This window comes from Prionailurus viverrinus, chromosome E3 (assembly GCF_022837055.1).
Source record: "Prionailurus viverrinus isolate Anna chromosome E3, UM_Priviv_1.0, whole genome shotgun sequence".
NCBI classification, from domain to species: Eukaryota; Metazoa; Chordata; class Mammalia; order Carnivora; family Felidae; genus Prionailurus; species Prionailurus viverrinus.
Window position 1 is genome coordinate 16,384,049 of NC_062576.1, and position 15,645 is coordinate 16,399,693.

The following is a 15,645-nucleotide window of genomic DNA, read 5'->3' on the forward strand; positions in this document are numbered from 1 at the left end:
TTATCTGAAATACAAATTTAACTGAGCATCTCATATGTTATCTGGCAACCCTACCTGCACTCTCTCTTTCCCCAGCTTTGCAACATAAAAGCCATCAGGAACTCTCTAAGGATGGGGAGCCCAAACTCAGAACACAGAGGCTACTTGGATAGAGAAGCAAAGAATGTAAAAATATCTCACCTTTGTTTGAGTCTCCTATGGCAGTGAGACTAAAGCACAAATGAGTAGCTCAAGGATTACCCTGCCACTGAAGCAAGGTGATAGTTAACAGCAAGATTTTTAGAATACTGCCTCTGTGACAAGGCAAATTTGGGATTCAAACCTACAGTAGATTCTTGGCATTCACAGGGTCCAGTCCTGAGGCTTTCACACGCACCCCCACTCCCAGGTTCATGAATATCAGGTTAGTGTAGTTCAGTTGAAAATTTTAAGTCATCCTTCAGGCTCTTAATGATCCCTATATATTCAGGATTCGAAAGTCAATTATAAAATAGTCTTCTGGCTAAAAAATGATGAGATGCCTCTTAGCTTTTCCTAGATTTCAGTCACCAGATCAACCACTGATTTTCATTTCAGGCCATTTTTCATTAAGAAATATGTTCTGATATTGTACGGCTCGTACATGAGTCTGGGTCTGGCCACAGCCAGCGAGTCCAGGGCTGAGGCAGGAGCCGAGACCTCTCAGGCTGTGCAGACAAACGGAATTCAACCAGTAAGCAAAATGGGAACTCAGCTTATAGGAATTACAACCAACACCTCAGGAGGCAATAACGGATGACTTGGACATTGTGGTTTCACTTCCAAGTCTACACAAAGAACTAATGTGCCCAATTTGTTTGGATATGTTGAAGAACACCATGAAGAGCAAAGGAGTGTTTACATAGGTTTTGTGCAGACTGCATTACCACAGCCCTCGGAAGTGGCAATAAAGAACGCCCTACCTGTAGGAAAAGGCTAGTTTCTAAAAAATCACTAAGACCAGACTCAAACTTTGATGCACTCATCAGCAAAAGTTATCCAAGCTGTGATGAGTGTGAAGTTCATCAAGAGAGAGTATTAGCCGGGATCAACAAGCAATAATCAGCAGGCACTCAGTCACAACACTGAGGAAGGACGGAAGATACAGGCCAGGAACAGACTACAGAGAGGCAAGAAACAACAGATTGAAGATAGTAGTGGAGCAGAAGACACTGGTGACAGTTCTCACTGTAGCAATGCTTCTGCACACAGTAATCAGGAAGCAGGACCTAGTACCAAACAGACCAAAACATCTGATGATTCCCAGCTTGAGCTTGATAAGAGCAGTGCAACAGTGGCAATTGATCCAGTAATGGATGGTGCCAGTGAAATTGAGTAAGTATTCAGGACTCCCCCCACACTAATGGAGAAAGATAATTATGCACAGAGAAGATACCTAAAAACTTCAGGTGATGCCACTGTTGATCACTTAATCCAAGTCTCTGGCTGAGAGGTTAGATTTGGAAGAACTTCAAAACAAAGGAGAATCAAAGCAGGTGACCCTTGATACAGCCAGTGAGAAGCAGTAGACAATTTACATAGCAACAGCCAGCGGGCAGTTCACTGTATCAAATGGCTCTTTTTCTTTGGAATTGGTCAATGAATAATACTGGAAAGAGAACGAACACATGGGACTTTATTATGTACCCACAAAGGAGCTTTTACAAGTTGTATGTTTTCACAAACTGTGATTTCATCTGGAACACCCTTCTGACCCAGAAATTTTTCATAGTTCTGTATTCTTTTCTTTTTTAAAATATTTTAAGTAATCTCTACACCCAACGTGGGGCTTGAACTCACAACCCTGAGATCAAGAGTAATATGCTCTATTGACTGAGCCAGCCAGGTGCCCCCACAGTTCTGTGCCTTAAGTGATGATTCAGTTGGCTATCCTTTTCCCTCCCCTCAAGATTTTTCTTAGGCTTACAGAATGTTAAGTAATATGTATTTTGACTTTTCTCCCTAGAGTCTTATATATTTATAGTTTCCTATTTAAGCTGTAGTGTCTTCATGAAGACCAAGGCTCAAATTCACTGTGCCTAGGGGTGCCTGGGTGGCTGTCGGTTGAGCGTTCAACTTCTGCTCAGGTCATGATCTCACGGTGGCTTGTGAGTTTGAGCCCGGCGTCGGGCTCTGTGCTGACAGCTCAGAACCTGGAACCTGCTTCATATTCTGGGTCTCCCTCTCTTTCTCTGTCCCTCTCCTGCTCATGCTGTCTCTCTCTGTCTCTCAAATATAAACATTAATTTTTTTTTAATTCACTGTGCCTAAAAAACAACTTTCATAAGATTATTATTTTCATGGTATTTTCTTTCATAATATCTCATTTTTTAAAAAGGTTCTTTATGAACTTAGTGTCCATTTGCCATGCAGTGTTATTTTTTTCCATTTTTTCTTTCTAATTTTGGAATTTCTGATCTTGGGGAAGAGAAACAAACAAAATGTCAAGTTCTACGACAACTTGGCTCATTTACAGATTTCACGGAAGAAAGGAAAATTAAATTGGTCTTATATAGTCTTCAAGTGTAGATTTAAAGAGGACTTTTTTTGTATTAGCTTTTTTGTTACTTCAGTCCCTTTATTATATGTATTTGATGCTTTTTCCTATTAAAATACCAGAGATATGGAGATATTTTGCACTTCATCCTTTTTTTTTTAATGTTTATTATTTGAGAGAGAGAGAGAGAGAGAGAGACAGCAAGCAGGGGAGAGGCAGAGAGACAGGGAGACTCTAGGCTCTAGACTCTAGGCTCTAGACCCTAGGCTCTAGGCTCCAAGCTGCCAGCAGAGCCTGACGCAGGGTTCGAACCCACAGACCATGAGATCATGACCTGAGCCGAAGTTGGCTGCCCAACTGACTGAGCCACCCAGGTGCCCTGCACTTTATTCTTTAATGAGAAGATATGTTCAAAGTTTCCCTTATTCTTTTCTTATTGGTAACCATGTAAGTTTCAAGAATAATGTGGCACATGGAACTAACAATTGGAAAAAAAAATAGTTTGTTTCTGTTTGAAAAGCGTATTCAGCATTTTGGGTGGTCCTGTCAGTTTATAAATTTGGTGCTGTGCTAATCACACTCCAGAGAAGCAAGTTAATGGGGCTTGAGATTTGCCCTAGTGAAAGATAATTCTGTGGAAGAATGTCAGCAAGTTGGGTAAAGTCATTCTCCTTTTCTTAATTTAGTTTTATATTGAAGGACAGTGTTGGGCATTTGGCTTTATGAAGACAGATCAGAAATAAGATTGCCTGTGTGTTATTTTTTCATCATTGTCCTGATTCCAGGTATGTTTCCAAGTTTATATTATCACAGTATTTATGAAGACTTGTTTGCATTGAGAAATTAACCCCAAAGGGTTTTTTTGTTTTGTTTTGTTTTTGTTTTTTTGCCAGAAGTGAGTAGTCCTCCAGTATCATTGCATTTAAATAACATATTTAGTCATTGTAAATATTTATTTGTCATTTTTGACAGATTGGGGCCAGCTTCATGTTTTAAGTCTTCAGCCCAATATGAAAACTTACTGGCTCATTAATTTTTTTAACATATTATTGAAAATATTTAAAATCTGTTTTTACAGTTTTATTGGTAACCTGTGCCATGAAATTTGGTGACCACCAAAAATCAAGGGGAATTTTTGTATTCAATTCCTTTTCTGGTGTAATGTTAAATTATATGGATTATTATTTTTTAATTTTTTTAATACTTATTTACTTTTTTGAGAGAGAGCCTGAGGTGGGGAGGGGCAGAGAGAGAGGGAGACAGGGAGACACAGAATCCCAAGCAGGCTCCAGGCCCTGAGACTGTCCACACAGATCCCGACACGGAGCTTAAACTCACAACCCATGAGATCATGACCTGAGCTGAAGTTGACGCTTAACTGACTGAGCCACCCAGGCACCCCTTAAGTTGTACAGATTATTAATGCATGTCCACTGAATATAACCCAGTTTTGTGATACAGCTGCTTAGATTTTATTGGTGACATTAGATTAGTGGATGCATTAAATAAGTAAATTCCCATTGTGATCAACTGAGAAAAAAAAAAAAGAAATACCACTTGATACCACTAGTATTACTATGACAAAAAAGACAATAACAAATGTTGGTGAAGAAGTGGAGGAATTGGAACCCTGACACATTGCTGGTGGGGATATAGAATGGTGCAACCATTCTGGAAAACAGTCTGACATTTTTTTCCTAAGGTTAAATATACGGTCGCCACATGATGCAACAGTTTCATTCCTAGGTTATACCCAAGAGAAATAAAAACATATGTCCACACAAAAATTTGCACATGAATGTTCATAGCAGCGTTTTGCATAGTAGACCAAAGGTGGAAATAAATCAAATGTCCATCAATGATAAGTGAATAAACAAAATGTGGTCTATCCATACAATGGACTATTATTCAGCCATAAAAGAAAAGAAATACTGGTATATGGCGCAACATGGATGAATCCTGAAAATGCTATGCCTAGTGAAGCAAGCCGATCACAAAAGACCACATATTGTACAATTTCATTCATTTGAAATGTCCAGATTAGGCAGATCTATACAGACAGAAAGTAAGTTAGTTAGAAAGTAAGTTAGCCTAAAGCACAGCACAGAGGAATGGGAAAAATAGGAGGAAAGGGACGGCAGGTTTCTTCATAGGGTAAGATGGTAGGTAAAAATTGATTGTGGCAAAGGATGTACAACTCTGGATATTCTAAAAACCACTGAATTGGACACTTTAAATAAGTGAATTGCATGGCATGTGAATTATAGCTCAGTAAAGCTGTTGTTAAAAAGCAGAGCAAATGTTTATTGTTTGTGACCCAGTTTTAAGAAGAGTAGAGAAAAACAAAAGAGCACTGAGATGTAATGCTGGGTGGCTAGTTAGCTAAGTCACTAGCTAAGTGGCTTCTGAAACTTCACTAGTAAAATTACAACTCTGGAAGGCAGTCATTGCAGAGTCAAATTATGAATGCTAAATCCATTACAAATGCCGGCAGTCTACTTTCCTTCTGTGCCTTCTCGTGAAAACAATTCAAAGCGCCTAAATAGCAAGTAGTGTGAAACAATAGCAGCTGTTTATTAAAGGCTATTTTTTAAATGACATCTTCTTCAATAATGATACCTAGAATGTTCCATGCTAAAGAAGCTGTAATTTCACATTTGCTCAAGACTTGATTTGATTTAGCCCGTATGACACAAATCTTGGATAAAGCATGCAAACAACTTAATGTCACTTCCTCATTAACCAGAACTGATGAGGGAAAAATTAATGAGAGAACCAATGAGATGTTATAAGCTGTTCAAAGAATCCCCCGTACCACATATATATAAGATTATCAAGAATGATGAGATATAATTGGTTAAATCAACTACGTGGGAGTCTCCTAAGTCTTAGCCTCACAAATCCGACTGAGTGGCTGTGGTGTTGCAAGGGCTGCTTAGCTGAAAAGGGACTGGTCTGACTTGAGATTTCTTTAATCTAGCTTCCTGTAGTTGGTAGGTTGGGAAAGACAGTATTATTTTCAAAAATCATTTAAGAATTTCACAAGACTAAAACTCAACCTTGACCTCATCTTACTTCACACTCCACATCCAGTCTGTTAGGAAGGAAATCCTGTTGATCTTAAAAAATTATCCAGGATCTGACCACTTCTCTGACCTTGGTCAGAACCACTATCATGTCCCACCCAGATATTGCTATGGTCTCCCTGCTTCTACCCAAATCTTCCTGCAGTCTCTTTTCAACTCAGCAGTCAGAGGATCCTTTTAAATCAGGAGACAGATTGTGTCACTTCTCTGCTCAGAACCCTCTTGGGATTTCCATCTGAAAGTAAAAGCCAGAGTCCTGGCATTGACCTCCAAGGGCTCACATGATCTGCACTGATCCCTGCTCGTCAACCCTCTAGACTTCTTCCCTACTTCTCCCTCACTCTCTCTGCTCCGTTGGCCACCTTCCTGAGCCTCAGACACACCTGACAGCTCTTAGGGCCTTTACTTTGTTCCTTCTGCCTGAAATGTTCTTCCCTCAGTTAGTCCGCTGGCTGGCTCCTTCCCCTCCTGCAAGCCATTGCTTCATGTTCACTTTATTAAGCTTAACCCATTCTATTTTCTATTACTTTCTGTGCTCATTCCCACTATTAATTTCCAATTGCTGCTGTAACAAATTACCATTAAAAAGTTGCTTAAAAAAACACAAATTGATTATCTTACAGATCCGGGAGGTAAAAAATCCAAATTAAGTCTTATAGGACTAAAATCAAGGTGTCAGCAGGGCTGCATTCCTTCTGGAGTCTCCAAAGAGAATCTATTTCCTTGCTTTTTCCAGCTTCCCGAAGCCGCCTGCATTCCTGGACTCATGGACTTTCCATCTTCAAAGTCAGCACCATGGCATTTTCAAATCTCCCTCACCCCCGCTTCCATTGCCACATCTCCTTCTCCAACTCTGGCTCTCCTACCCTCCCTCTTTCCCTTAAAAGGACCCTTGATTACATTGGGTTGACCCAGATAGTCCAGGATAAACTCCTCATATAAAATCCTTCATCATATCTACAAAGTGCCTTTTGCTATTTAAGGTAATATATACACAGGTCTCAGACATTAGGACATGGGCATCTTTGGGAAGCCATGACTTTGTCTAGCATTAATGATTCTCTTACCTTACCCTAGTTTTTCTTTTTTTCCAAAAATACTTATCAACTTTAACATGCTTTACCTATCTACTAGATTTATTGTTGGTCATCCCTCTACCATAATGTGAGCTCCATGAAGACATGAAGCTTTGTGTCTTTTTTTTTTTTTTTTTAACTGATATACCTCTAGCAACTAGAATAGTCCCTGGCATATAGTAGATGTTCAATGAATATTTGTTGATTGAAAGAAAAGGAAGTACTCATCTAGATAAATCAAGAAGAGAAAATATCTGTGTTTATCTTTCCAAACATGTCAAACAGGAGAGGAAACAGAAGGAGCCTGTTCCACAGCAGCCAGCTTTCTGAACCGATTTGTAAACATGGAAACCTAGCGGTCTCCAACTTCTCTGTGTACAAACATAACCTGAGAGACTTATTTACAAATTCAGGTTCTCTAGCCCCATCCTTCCCAAGTCCAGATTTAGATTTGTTAAGTCTTGAGTGGGGCTCAAGCCAACCCCACTGGGCTGAGGGCTACAATCCATGTTGGGCAAACATTGCTGGTGCCTCCTTGATAAACCTTCCAAAGCAGAGGTTCTTAACCTTTGCCTGCACAATGGAACTTCCTAAGGAGATTCATAAACTATCAATGCCTATACCCTATCCCCAGCAATTCTGTTACTTGATCTGGGGTGCAGCATGGGCACTGGGATTTTTAAAGCTCCTGCTTATTTCTAATGTGCATCCGTGGTTGAGAACCACTGTTCTGTAATAATCAGACTCACTCATATTTTACATGGCTGCCCATGATAAAGACTATATTTCCAAGTCTTTCTTGCAGTTAGATGAGGCCAAATGAGATTTGGACACACCAGGCAACCTTCCTCAAAAGATGGCATATACCCCTCCCTCCTCCTTTTTCTTTTCCCTCCCTTCTGCTACTTAGGATGCAGATGCTGCCCTCTTGAACAAGACCACACGAGTGGAGCCACTGGATGGAAGGAGCTTAGGCAACAAAAGCAAAAACAAATGGGACTACGTCAAACTTAATAACTTCTGTGCACCAAAGGAAACAATGAACAGAGTGAAAAGGCAACCTACAGAATGGGAGAAAATATTTGCAAATCATGTATCTGGTAAAAGAATAATGTCCAGAATGTATAAGGATCTTCTAAAACTCAACAATAGAAACAAAATAACCTGATTATTAAAAGGGCCAAAGGACTTGAATAGAATTTCTCTATTCTCTATTTCTCATTTGAAGAAATACAGATGGCCAACAAGCATATGAAAATTCATCATAAAAGAATTGCAGATCAGAACTACCATGAGATATCACTTCACACACATTAGGATGAAAATAATAGAAAATAACAAGTATTGGCAAGAATACAGGGAAGTTGGAGCCCTTGTGCACTAGTGAGAAAATGATGCAGCCATCATGAAAAGCAGTATGGAGCTTCCTCCAAAAAATTTGAAAAAGAATAACTAGGGCCACTTGGGTGACTCAGTTGGTTAAGCATCCAACTTTGGCTCAGGTCATGACCTTGTGGTCATGAGCTCAAGCCCCATGTCAGACTCTGCTGTCCGTACAGAGCCAGCTTTATATCCTCAGTCTCCTTCTCTCTCTGCCCCTCCCCCCTCAAAAATAAATAAATTAAAAAAAAATAACCATATGGCCTAGAAACCCCACTTCTGGGTATATATCCCCAATGTCCATCAACAGAAAAATGAGTAAAAAAAAAAAAGAGAGAGAGAGAGAGAGAGAGAGACCTACAATGGAAGATTATGCAGCTTAAAAAACAAGGGAATTCCCTTACATGCTACAACCTGGATGAACCCTGAGAGCAATATGCTAAGTGAAATAAGACAGTCACAAAAGCACAAATATTTTATGACTCCATTTATATAAAGTATCTAAAATAGTAAAAATCATAGAAACATTAAATACAAAGATAGCAGCCAGGGAAAGTGGGAGGAGGAATTAGTTTTTAATGGGTCTACAGTTTCAGCTTTGCAAGATGAAGTTTTAGATATCAGTATATATTTAACACTAATGAACTGTACACTTAACAGTGGTTAAGATGGTAAATTTAATGTCATGTGTTTTTTTTACCACATTTTTAGAAAGCTTTGAGTCTGGTTTTCTGAATCATCCGTCCCTACTGATGATTTCCTTTATTTTTGGCCTTATTCTCCTGGAATTCAATGTTTTTCTTCCATATGACACAATCTCTTTCATTAACCACCCCCCCACCCCCACCCCAGTGACACACATAGCAGTTCATAGGCAAGCCTAGTCAGCTCACTCTAGACCGTCTCAGACTCCCTGGACCCCTGGTTCCTGCATGCTGGGTGAGAGGATGGGTACTGTCTGCAGCCCCCTCGTTTTCCCATGTCCAGCATCTCCTTCAGTGCCCACTTGTGAAGGTGATAGCTTCCTGGATTCCATTCTCCCTATTTTGCTCTACTATTCCCTGACAAAGCTTCAACTGCTTGCTCCCTATCTGCTTCCAAATCCATCTCTGTAGCACCTCACTCATTTCCGGATGCCTTCAAGTCTTGTCCAGATAGATGCCATGCACCTGCAAGGTAACAGCCCACCAGATAGACTCATTGCATGCACCCCAAAACAGATTTATTTTTTCTCATCAAGACTCCTTACTCTTTCCCCATCCATATCGAATCAGTCATCACAAACCTCATTGATTGTACCGTTCAAGGCTCTGTGGGTGCCCTCTTTTCAATTCCACTGTTATCATCTGGGCTCTTGCAACTGAAATTGCTGAATCCAGTGTGCGGCAATTATTAAAATCTTAGTAACTAGTACCTAGCTATTTTTTTCCCTTCCTCTTTCTCTCCCTCTCTTCTTCCTTCATTTTTCTCTTCCCATCCAATCCATTGTCATACTGCCACCAAAGTTATCTTTCTAAAAACCAGATTTGGTTGTTACTCCAAAATCTTTAGTGGATCCCTATGGTCTCTGAGAAAAAGTCCAATCGTAACATTGTATACAAGTGCTGCCTCCACCTGGCCTGTCTACCTTCTTCGCTGATAAGAGAGGCAGTGCCTGTGCTAATGAACACAGCAGGCTCTAAAGTTGGACCAGACCCCAAATTTGACTCAGTTTTAATATCTATATGAACTTGGGCAAATCACTCATTACCCCTAAGTCTTAATCACCTCATCTGTAAAATGAGGATAACTATGACACCTACCTATGGTTTTGTGAGGATGAATGAAATATTGTGCTTAATGTTATTGTGATTATTATCATTATTCTCTTTCCAAAACGTTCCAGCTGCACTTAACTCACCATACCCTGAACAAAATGTCTTTCCAGGGCTGTTTTTCCTTCCTGATTGGCTCCTTCCACCTCCATTCCATTTCCTCTCTGCCTCCATACCTCTTTCCGACCTTTCAAAATCCACCTTGTCTGTGGAGCTTTTTCTCACTTCCCCATAACTTGATTCTCTCCATCAAGTTTCCCATAGCACTTGATACATGCACTATTATTTGACCAGTTCTGAGTCACTGCCCATCAATAACATCTTGTCTCACTGTGAAGCATAAGACAGAGCTGGCTGAAAATAATAAAAGACATCCTGAGAAAAAAAGAGGGCGCAAACAGACAAATATTAGCACTTAATAGTTTTAAATTGTATGCAAAAAGTTACCAAAATCCAAAGGCTGATGGAAAAAACTTGGGGAGGAAAATGTTACCAGGAAATATAATACAAGTTTACTTTTTAATTATGTAAAGAGCTCCTAGCAAATTTGAGGAGCTTAAATGCTGACAGGGTTTGGTTCGTAAATGGTGATACATCTGTAAATAAAACATTATGTGACCATGAAAAAGATTAAGGTGAATCAGTAGGTGTCAGCATAAATGTCCATGACATATTAAAGTGTGAAAATATGAAGTGAGATCTACTTTATGTGTCTGTGTCTGGAAGAATATGCCCCAAATTGTTAACAGTTATTCTGTAAATAAGAATATGGACCTAAGGAGTGAAGGAAAACTTTCCCATCTTCTTTCAAAAGTAACCACTTACTATTTTTATAATTTTAAAAAATTAAGTAAATAAAGAGACCATCAGGGGCCCCTGGGTGGGTCAGTTGGTTAAGCATCCAACTCTTGATTTCGGATCAGGTCATGAGCTCACAGTCATGAGATTGAACCCTGTGTTGGGCTCCACCCTGGGCCTGGTGGATCTTCTTTTAAGAAAATAAGAAATCTTTTAAGATTTTCTCCCTCTCCCTCTGCCCCTCCCCTGTTTGTGCTCTCTTGCATGCTCGCTCTCTCTAAAAAAATAAATGAATAAACCATCAATCTGGCAAAAGATACATCAACTATAAATAAATGGGGGGATATGGACAGATGATTTAGAAAAGAAATAGAGATGATGAATGAATGCAAGGAAAAATATTGAATTTTGGCAAGTAAAAATAAAGTAGTGATGAAGTGTTTATTAAAAATAGTCAAAGAATAACCTACTAAATTATACTTCATGCTGGCAAAGATGCATTGAAATGGGCACTTTCTTGTGTTTTTTGTGACATTTAAATTTTATGTAAGTCCTTAGGGGTAAATATTGGCAATTTGTATCAAGGGCAACAAGAATGTTCATGTTTTATGGTTCACTCACTTCTGGATGTATCTCACTTCAGAGATAATTCAACCTAACAAAAGGTCATATGCACAAAGACAGTGAAAATTTGGAAGCAATTTGAGATAGAGTGGTTAAATAAAATAAAGGACAGTTGTTGTGGGGAATTAAACAATCTATGCTATTTACAGGGATCTAGTAAGAGCTCAGTACCTGTTAGCTGCAGCTATTATTATTATTATTATTATTATTATTATTATTACTATTACTATTATTATGACAATGGTACTCACTATACAAATTGTGTCATTAAAAATTATCATTGCAAAACTAAAAGGCAACTGATGGAATGGGAGAAGCTGTTTGCAAACAACGTATTAGATAAAGGGTTACTGTCCAAAATCCACAAAGAAATGATCAAACTCAACACCCAAAAAACAAATAATCCAGTGTAGAAATGGGCAAAAGACATGAATAGACACTTCTCCAAAGAAGACATCTCAATGGCCAACCAATACATGAAAAAATGCTCCACATCACTCATCATCAGGGAAATATAAATCAAAACCACAATGAGATACCACCTCACACCTGTCAGAATAGCTAAAATTAACAACTCAGGCAACAACAGATGTTGGTGAGGATGTGGAGAAAGAGAATCTCTTTTGCACTGTTGTTGGGGATGCAGACTGGTGCAGCCATTCTGTAAAACAGTATGGAGGTTCCTCAAAAAATTAAAAATACAACTACCCTATGACCCAGCAATGGCACTACTAAGTATTTATCCAAGGGATACAGGTATGCTGTTTCAAAGCGGCACATGCACCCCAATGTTTATAGCAGCGCTATTGACAATAGCCAAAGTATGGAAAGAGTCCAAATGTCCACCGATGGAGATATATATATATATATATATATATATATATATATGTATATATACATATATACATATATATGTATGTATGTATACATATACATATGTATACATACATACATATATATGTATGTATATATACATATGTATACGTATACATACATACATATATATGTATGTATATATACATATACATATATACATATACATATATATATATCTCACATCTTCTTTATACACACACACACACACACACACACACACACGCACACACACAGTGGAGTATTACTCGGCAATCAAAAAGAATGAAATCTTGCCACTTGCAACTACGTGGATGGAACTAGAGGGTATTGTGGTAAGCGAAAATTAGTCAATCAGAGAAAGATAAATATCATATGACTTCACTCATATGAGGACTTTAAGATACAAAACAGATGAACATAAGGGAAGGGAAACAAAAATAATATAAAAACAGGGAGGGGGACAAAACAGAAGAAACTCATAAATATGGAGAACAAACTGAGGGTTACTGGAGGGGTTGTGGGAGGGGGGATGGGCTAAATGGGTAAGGGGCATTAAGGAATCTACTCCTGAAATCATTGTTGCACTATCTGCTAACTAACTTGGATGCAAATTAAAAAAAAAAATAAATTATTTAAAAAAATTATCACTGTTGGGGCACCCAGACTCTTGATTTCAGCTCAGGTCATGATCAAGCCCCACCTTGGGCTCTGTGCTAGCATGGAGCCTGCTTGAGATTCTCTCTCTCCCTCTCTCTCTCAGCCCCTTTCCCCCTCAAAATAAAATAAAATAAACATTTTTTTTTTTTAATTTTTTTTTTTTCAACGTTTATTTATTTTTGGGACAGAGAGAGACAGAGCATGAATGGGGGAGGGGCAGAGAGAGAGGGAGACACAGAATCGGAAACAGGCTCCAGGCTCTGAGCCATCAGCCCAGAGCCCGACGCGGGGCTCGAACTCACGGACAGTGAGATCGTGACCTGGCTGAAGTCGGACGCTTAACCGACTGCGCCACCCAGGCGCCCCAATAAAATAAACATTTAAAACAAATCATCATTGTCAAGCCTATAGAGCAACAAGTGTCCTACAGTATAACTATGTAAAAACATATAATATTAAAACACTGAAAATAAATATACAAAATGGTCATGGATGTGTTAGAATACCAGAGTAAGGGTGATTCTTTATATTTTTCTCATGTGTTTCAAACTCTTGGTAATATTATTATATATACACTATAATTTAAAAACAAATTTTAAAAATTTCAGCCTATTATTCATTAAGCCTCAAGTCCATATTTTAAAAACCATTTATATCTCCCAAAATTAATACTATCAAAATGTTCAGGAGCTAGTAAAGAAATGTTTAGAGCTATATTGAGTTTGTCACACATTCAAATGTGACACTCATAATATGAAGAATAAAGTTACTTTCTAAGATTACACCAGTAAACATTAACACAATGAAAGATATCTATGAAAAAAAAGCCTAGTACACTTTTCGAAATCTTAATGGAGGCTTAAGAAACACCTGAATCCAAATATTAGGTTATTAAAAACAAGTTGTAATGTAGGTGAAAAAAAAGCTATAGCTGAATTAACTTATTGAAAATTGAACAAAGACTAGAATAGCAGAGATGTGTGGGCTACGTTAGTTGTTCAAACTTGAAAAATGCACTGACATCTTGTGAAGGAAAAATTATGACCCTCAAATGTTGACCTATTGTATTTTTAATATGATGTTACCTAAATATATACAAATAGAAAACTAGGTATAAAATGCCTTATTTTTTTGTACCAATATTTATGTATTTATTCTCACATTTGATAAAAATGTCACAGGTAGAAGTGAAGTCATTACAATGACATAAGTAACTGTATAGACTGACCCAAAGTATGGAGTCAAGTTGCCAAAAATCAGAACATGAGCAGCACACAGTTCCTTAACACCTGTGTACTCACACACTCTTGTCCACATCCATCCATGCCACAACAGTCACAGGCACTAAGTTCAGATAAAACCCAGAGAACTTCTCCCTGGCTTCAAGTCCTGGGGATGAGAAGAGAGAAATGATCAATGAAAAGATGCTAGAACTGCTCAACACATCGCTCTGTTCTGCCAACGACTCAGAAAAGACAAGACATGAAACTCTGGAGCAGTTATTTCCTTATAAATGCCATATTCTTAGGGTGCCTGGGGGGGGGGGGTGCTCAGTTGGTTAAGCGTTGAACTCTTTGATTTTGGCTCAAGTCATATCTCATGGTTCGTGGATTGAAGGCTGGCGTTGGGCTGTATGCACACACCATGGAGCCTGCTTAGGATTCTCTCTCTCTGTCTCTCTCTCTGCGACTCCCTCTCTCTCAAAATAATAATTAAAAATTTTAAAAAGTTAATGACTTATTCTTATAGCTGCTTATACAGGTGTAAAACCAAAGGAGATTTTTAAATTAAATATAATTATATGGGGCACCTGGGTGGCTCAGTCGGTTAAGCATCTGACTCTTGATTTCAGCTAAGTTTGTGAGATTGGGCCCCATGTCAGGTTCTGTGATGACAGCAGGGAGCCTGCTTGGGATTCTCTCTCCCTCTCTCTCTGCCCCTCCCCATTCACGTGCTCTCTCTCAAAATAAATAAATACTTTAAATAATAATAATAAAATTAAATATAGCTATACCAGATAAGTAAGATTCAAATGCATAGCATTAATTTAATATGATGGGTAATGTTTTCTAAAAAGGAAATTCAAATTAAACCCACGAGATACCATTTCCTACCCACCAGAATGGCTAACATGAAAAACAATGACAAGGAAGTCTAGCAATTGAAACAATTGTTGGCAAGGAAGTGGAGAAACTGAAACAATCATACATTGATGGAAAATGTAAAATTGTGAAACACTTCGGAAAATGTGGCAGTTTCTCATAAAGTTAAATATCATCTACCATATGACCCAACAATTTCACTCCTAGGTACTTTCCAGAAGAGAAATGAAAATATATGTCCACAAAAAGACTTATACAAGTCTTCTTATTCATACCATCTTTATTCTTAATAGCCAAAGATCAGAAACAACCCAATGTCCTTTAATAGGTGAATGGATGAACCAAGCATGGTATATTTTCATACAGCAGACTCAGCAATAGAAAGCCAAAGAATACCAAAGCCTAATAGTGCAAAGTTAGCTCCTGTCAGAAATGACTTTTTCTTTTTCATTGGTGTGCAATCAAATACACCACAGTAGCTATCAAAACCCAATGAATGCACACAAAAGCTTTTTTGCATGTTATTGTACATAAATTTTACCTTAAAAATATATAAATATAAATATTAAGAAGGAGTATTACAGACAGTGAGTGGAGCTAATAAGCTGAACGTTTGTGTGATTGTCGCTTGAGGACAAGTAATGCTGGCAACTGAAGGGAAAACAGATTGCAGAATTCAAAGCAGCTTTCCACCATTTGACAAGGACAGTGGTGGACATTAAAAGTTTGGAAACTGTA

At 38.4% G+C, this 15,645-nt stretch overlaps 1 pseudogene; it reads left to right on the plus strand.

Annotated features, from left to right (window-relative positions):
• Positions 1-622: 622 nt before the first annotated feature.
• On the plus strand, positions 623-1,709 carry LOC125154682 (E3 ubiquitin-protein ligase RING2-like; annotated as a pseudogene).
• The last annotated feature ends 13,936 nt before the right edge of the window (positions 1,710-15,645 follow it).